The 6,900-nt window shown below is 43.7% G+C and overlaps 1 non-coding gene across 1 annotated transcript; it reads right to left on the bottom strand.

The window, feature by feature from the left end:
- Positions 1-7: 7 nt before the first annotated feature.
- trnas-aga (transfer RNA serine (anticodon AGA)) lies at positions 8-89 on the bottom strand. The gene has a single exon. It is a non-coding gene; the product is annotated as a tRNA-Ser (tRNA).
- Between the last annotated feature and the right edge of the window lie 6,811 nt (positions 90-6,900).

The raw sequence follows: 6,900 nt of genomic DNA, 5'->3' as shown, positions 1-6,900 counted from the left end.
CATTACTCGTTGTTGGCAGGATTCGAACCTGCGCGGGGAATCCCCAATGGATTTCTAGTCCATCGCCTTAACCACTCGGCCACAACAACCTGTCAGTTGTGTGTGTGTGTGTGTGTGTGTGTGTGTGTGTGTGTGTGTGTGTGTGAGACATATTTTCATCCTCATTTTTTAAAAACATTTTGATGCAATGCATTTTCATCAACAGTCAGTGCAGTATGTTCATAGATCATACATCCACTTTCTTGTTTGCAAAAAGCTCTGGATAGATTTCAGTTAATCTCTCACAGGAATCTCATGTATGAGAGGAAGTCTTAAGTAGCAGAGGATGGTTTCCATCCATCAACCTCTGGGTTATGGGCCCAGCACGCTTCCGCTGCGCCACTCTGCTGTTTAACCAGGATGTGACTCCGCCACACAGTCCGTGACTTTGGGGGACGGCGTCACTCCTTTCAAACCTTCTGACAGTGTCAAAAATCCTACAACTCTGTCAACTAACTAACCAGCTTAAATGACATCATGTGACCCAGCACAATTCTCTCAGATATGAATGAAGCAGATCTTTTCTAAGACTGATTTCTTTCTGATTATCTCTTAAAATTGATCAGATTTGTTTGGAACTGTGAAGGGAAACAACTGTTGGAAATGATCCTTCGTATTGATCAGTGACCATCATTAGCATCACTAGCTGAAAACGACTGTATAAACATCATTCAAGAACATACTCATGATATTAGATACATTCATCACATATTTAAGGGTTCTTAGGGACATTTTAGGGTAACTCCAGCCCCCTAAAGCAGGTCTAATATGGAGCTAGAACAGTCTCATAATTCACAAATGCACAGGACAAGTTTTACAAATGCACAGACCGATTTGCAAATACACACACCGTTTCACACATGCACAGAACAATTCACACGTGCGTAGGACAAGATATACAAATTTATTTTTGATGCGCACACAAATATAACCTGATTTACAAAGGTTTTTTTGTCTGTGAGCTGCGCTGGATGTGTGTGTGACTTTTGAGACTCCTCTGACGTGACTCGATCCACAAATACGTTTTTTTTTTAACACGGAATGATCTGCAACCAATCAGATGTCTTCATTTGTTCCAGCCAATCATAAGAGCACACCCCATGTGGGGGACACAGAGCAGTGGATAAAACACGATTTACTCTAAAGGTCTATAGCCTTGAAAAGAAATGCAAAGCTCAAGTCTATCAATCGAGGCCAGTTCTTACAAAGCCTTGTGAACAATCTTGAGCAACGCTTGTCTTTGGAAGATGAGACCATCAAGGACCTCAGCATCCTTGATCAGAGTAAATGGCCATCAAACTCCAGTATCCGCCATGGTGAAGAACAAGTTAAGCGACTGTGCAAACGATTTAACTTGTGCACAGACCAAGCACTGAATGGGATGCGGGACCTACTGGAAGAGCCAAACAGTGAGCCCAAAGACATAAAACCACTCATGAACTGTATGAAAACATTCCCTGTCAGCACAGCAGAGTGTGAGAGGAACTTTAACCTTATGAACAATATAGGCACAGACAAGAGGGCTGTCCTACTGGCCTCAAACATATCAAACTTAATGATGATTAACATCAATGGCCACCCTACTTCCAAGTTTGATCCCAGAAAGTATACAAGGACCTGGTTGAAGAGCCACCGTGCTGCCTCTTCTGTGCGTTCTAGACAGTGCAGTGTGAAAACCTCTGCAGAAAGCAAGTCTGTCTGGAATATACTGTAGTACAGGGGTAGACAGGCTGTTAAAAGGTTTAAAAACCTGCACTGACAATAAATCTTGTGTTCAAAATCAGTTATTTGATGTTTACAGTTCATAAGTATATTGAACTACTTACCTAAGTACCTACCTGAAGTGCCTTGAACCAACTGTGAACACTTATTTAGAAACCCAGCATTGGATTGAGAGAGTATTTCACTGTGGTTTTCATGAATATGTTGTAAAATGTATATATTTGTCTTCATTGTTAACTAAATATTGTTATTTTGTAACATTGTTTTGAATATATTGTTGAATTATTTGAATGTTAAGAATAAACTAATATCTGACTGAAACACCATGTTTGCCTCATGTTAAATATATGTTATATTCATGCATTAGGCCGCCTGTGTAGGACCAGTAATATCTGCAAACTGCTCCTTGACAAATAATGTTAATTTTATAATAGTGGCATACTCTGGCCTACACTATCTGTTGCAAATCAGCTGTTCCAAGAGACAGTTTACAAAATAAACTACTTGAAAGGTGAGAGAATAGTTGTCAAATTTTCATGTGTGGATTGACTAAGGAATAAGGAATAGTTCACTCAAAATGCATAATTATGTAGTTGTCTCACCCTATAGTCTGTGGGCCAGTATTGATTGCAAAATCTGCACCTCTTCTGTGGCTAATGTTAATTTCATAATGATCCTTACTCCCTGAAGTGAAGCAGCAGAAATTAAGTGACAATGTTTAAATACTACTGGCCCATTTTTGGGTAAACTAAATATGCAGAAGTAGTCTTACATGTCACTGTTTATAACACAGGGCGTTTATCCTTTGCTGGACAGGCCGTTTAAAAAACAATAAAAAATTGGGGCATAAATTGAGAGTATACCCACTTCTTCAGGGACCACTACACCACTGGGGTCAGGGGGACCCAGGCCGACCCACAGAGACCCGGCCGGACCCCAGCCGGACTAGGGTTACCTAACCCTAACCCTAACCGGGAACTCCTGGACTGCACCCCGGCCACAGGGACCCCCATGACCTCCCAGCACCTCCAGGGACCCCAGACTCACACACATCCCCGGGATACACCACACCCATCCCCCCAACCACCGCACTGCACCCCGGCCAGACCCCCACACCGGGAGCCAAAGCCCTCAACCTGGAGCTCCGGCCGAGCCCGGGGACCCGCACTTAAGCACCCCTCCGACCGGCCACCCCTGAGAGATAGAGCCCAGCCCACGGGCCTGGAGGAGAGGCCCCTGGTACCCACGGGGACCTCGTGCCCGTGGTACCATGGACAGCGCTGTGCAGCCCGTGTATGGACTTTGAACGTGCCTCCTCTCCTCCACTCTGCAGCCCGCGGGCAGCACTCTGCAGGGGACTCTCAACATTTTTCAAACATTTTTAAACACTTTTCATGCCCGTAGTGCCATGGACAGCGCCAGGACCGGCCGACAAAAGCTTGGATCGAGGGCTGACTTTCAATAGATCGCAGCGAGGTAGCTGCTCTGCTACGCACGAAACCCTGACCCAGAATCAGGTCGTCTGCAAGTGATTTAGCACCAGGTTCTCCACAAACATGCTTTGCGCAATGGGAGAGGGGCGACCATCCTTCGGGAAAAAGCTGTAGGATCTGAGTGGTCACTGTTACCACATAAGAACTGTAAGTTTGACTTTGTCCAGATTGCTGTCCCTGACATAAATAAACTATTACTATCTCTGCCAATTGAAAAACCTGCTGGAACAGACAACCTAGATGGTAAACTGCTACGACTTGCTGCAGCTTACATATCAACTCAGATTTGTCACATCTTCAATAGATGTTTTACTAACGGGGTTTGATCAAGAATTTGGAAAGAGGCTAAGATAATTCCAATACCAAAGGACAATAAATCTAACTTCACAGATGCTAATAGCCGTCCAATAAGCATACTTCCTGTCTTAAGCAAATTATTAGAAAAGATAGTTTTTAATCCAATCCAAAATTATTTTATCATAAACAGAGGTGTCAAGTAATGAAGTACAAATACTTCGTTACCTTACTTAAGTAGAAATTTTGGTTATCTATACTTCACTGGAGTAATTATTTTTCCGACGACTTTTTACTTTTACTCCTTACATTTTCACGCAATTATCTGTACTTTTTACTCCTTACATTTAAAAAAAACAGCCTTGTTACTCTATTTCATTTCGGCCTTTAAATAAAAACTATCCAGTTAAATTGCTCCATCCGGATAGAGTGAATTTGGTTGTGGTTGTTTCAGATGTTCTTGTCCAGTTTTGTTCTTACATCCGTTCCCTCAGATTCCTGCAACTAAACTTGGATGTACATTCCAATAAAGGTTAGGATAAATGATAACATGCCTCTGAAGTTTGACTTTTTGCACCATTACAATACTTATAGGCAACTAGTCATCATATCTCCTGCTCTCTGAAACACATGTTAATGCTCAATAGTACACATATATGGTTCTTTAATATATTTGCATTATACTAAGATACATTCATTTTCAATGGCTTTTGTCCTTTATGGCTTTTTTCCCCTTACATTACTTTTACTTTTATACTTTAAGTAGTTTTGAAACCAGTACTTTTATACTTTTACTTGAGTAAAAAACTTGAGTTGATACTTCAACTTCTACAGGAGTATTTTTAAACTCTAGTAGGCTATCTATACTTCTACCTGAGTAATGAATGTGAATACTGAAGACACCTCTGATCATAAATAATCTGATGACAAGTTCACAGCATGCATACAGAGAGTGTCATTCAACCACCACAGCTCTAGCCCAGCTAACTGATTAGTACTGAAAGTACTTGATGGTATATCCATCCATTATCTTTACCCGCTATATTCTTTGCAGGGTCACGGGGGTCTGCTGGAGCCTATCCCAGCTCATTTTCAGGTGAGAGACAGACCCCTGGACAGGTCAAAATACAATTTTTATAATCTGAAACTTTCAACGATAACCTGAGTTTTAGTGGTAAACAGTTTGGCCAGTATGGGGACTGACCCCATGACCTTGGGGTTATTAGCACCAGAATCTGACGTTCTGAGCTAACCGGCCTTCATGGTGAGTGTTTCTTTTTCGTATGTACGTATGTACGTATGTATGTGCATGTTTGATCCAGGCCTGGTTTACAACATCTTGAATTACATGCACAGTCTCCCAAACCAAGTAGAGATCTTTTTAAGTGAGGTCAAACTTGGAAAGTAACTGACTGTCAGACACACCACGTAAAGAAATACACATTTGGTCAAGAAGAATTGGAGGAGTACCCCACCTTGTGGCACGAGTGAAGAACAGCAATGCAGTAAAGTGACTTAAAGGGGACCTATTATGAAAAACAAGTTTTTTCTTGTTTTAACATATATAAAGTGGTCTCCCCTCACCCTGCCAACAAAGAAAAGATGATATACCATGAAAATCTGCAAGGTCTGCTCCCCCCCGCCTTACAGAGTCCCCCAGTGTCATGTGGTTTCTACGGGCCATTTAGATTTGTGCATTTTCTTTACGTAAGCAAAATGCAAACCACGCCCTCGGTCTCCTGCGCTGCTGAAACCACGCCCACAACCAGCTCAGCCGGCCGGAGCGTCCGCCATTTGTTTAGCGGTGGCTGTTTGAACAGCGAGGGAGAGTAGAAATGAGATTTTGCATCGACATTTACCCTCATAAAAGGATCAGATCCCAAAGCACGGACCCGGCAACTACACACGAGTCAGCGGTAAGTTCCTTTTTTATGTTATTTATATTTCTATGATCTTTGCATGGGCTAAGTATTTCGCTTAGCTCCGGAGCCCCGGCGCCGCATACGGACCGGACCGTCGAGGAGCCCCGGGTTCGGAGCTCCGAACCCGGGGCTCCGAACCCGGGGGAGCCGGCCCCCCGCTTCGGAGCTCCAAACCCGGAGCTCCGAGCCCAGAGATCCGAGCCCGGGGGCTCCGGGGGGCCGGCTCGGGGCTCGGGGGAGCCGGCGGCTCAGTACCGTAATACAGGGGTTCTTAACCTTTCTGACCGTGGGGCCCAATTTTTTCAGTACGGAGTGGCCCGGGGCCCATTAAATATTAAAATTGTATAGCAGGGGTATTCAACTAAAACTTTAAGAGGTCCATTTAGAGAAGATTTACTCAAGCGAAGGTCCAGAACATCATTATATATATATTATGTGTGTGTATATATTCAAGTAGCCTCATACTAGTTCAATATCTGCATCTGACTGTTATATTAAAAAAAGTACATTTCAAAAATATTTGCCACTTAACATGTGTAACTTGAATTACACATATTTTTTTCTCTTAAAAATAAAATTGATTTTATTTTATTTTTCAAATGCTATCTTATTTTATTTCTCTACCAGCAGTTTGATTTTCCCCTTTTCTTTGTTAATTGTCTCAACAAATTTTTATAATAAATGAATATAAACACATCTTAACAATTTAACAGTTTTGCAGTTTGTCTTTCTTCCCCTTAATCTTATGTTCCCACTTTCTGTTGTTCAGTGAGAGAACTGAGCTCTAATTTCTCCTGTCAGGACTTTAAATCTGGGCTGGATGGTGTCAGGTTCTCATGTGAAGGTGCTGGTGAACCTGGAACGATATTTAGTTTTAATTATGTTCATTGTGGAGAAAGCTGCCTCACAGCTGTATCTGGACTCAAACATGGGTGTTTTAAGATTTATTTTATTTAAGATATTAAATTAATCAGTTGTCAGGACTCAGCGTGTCGGGCTTCATCCGAGCCTGATCAGCTGCGACGGGCTGCGACGCGCTGCAGCCCAGTCACTTTCCGATGCTTTTGCAACAACAGTCCAGTCCAGCAGACACTTCAGCCCACGCATCTACCATCCTTCAGCAGTAACGACGGAGCCCGCTGCCGCTCTCTCCGCGGCCGCGGGGACGCGTCGGCTCCCGCTCAGTCGGGCGGTTCCTCCGGCTCTCCGGCCCGCCTCTGCGGGGCAGCTCCCCCAGGAGTCTCGTCTCCTTCTCGGCTGCGAGCCCCAGGTCTCCCCATCCGCCCCAGGTGTCCCGCCCAGAGCCGCCGCCGGGCAATCACTGGCAAATCACCACGCCCCCCTTCCCCCTTCTCATGGTGGCTTCAATTACGTCCGCCTTAAGCCTGAATTATGGTTCTGTGTAAATCGACGCAGAGCCTACACCGTAG

The sequence above is a fragment of the Cololabis saira genome, chromosome 11, assembly GCF_033807715.1.
Source record: "Cololabis saira isolate AMF1-May2022 chromosome 11, fColSai1.1, whole genome shotgun sequence".
Lineage (NCBI taxonomy): Eukaryota > Metazoa > Chordata > Actinopteri > Beloniformes > Belonidae > Cololabis > Cololabis saira.
The sequence above is the reverse complement of the archived record's forward strand: the minus strand, read 5'-3'. Positions and strand labels throughout refer to the sequence as shown.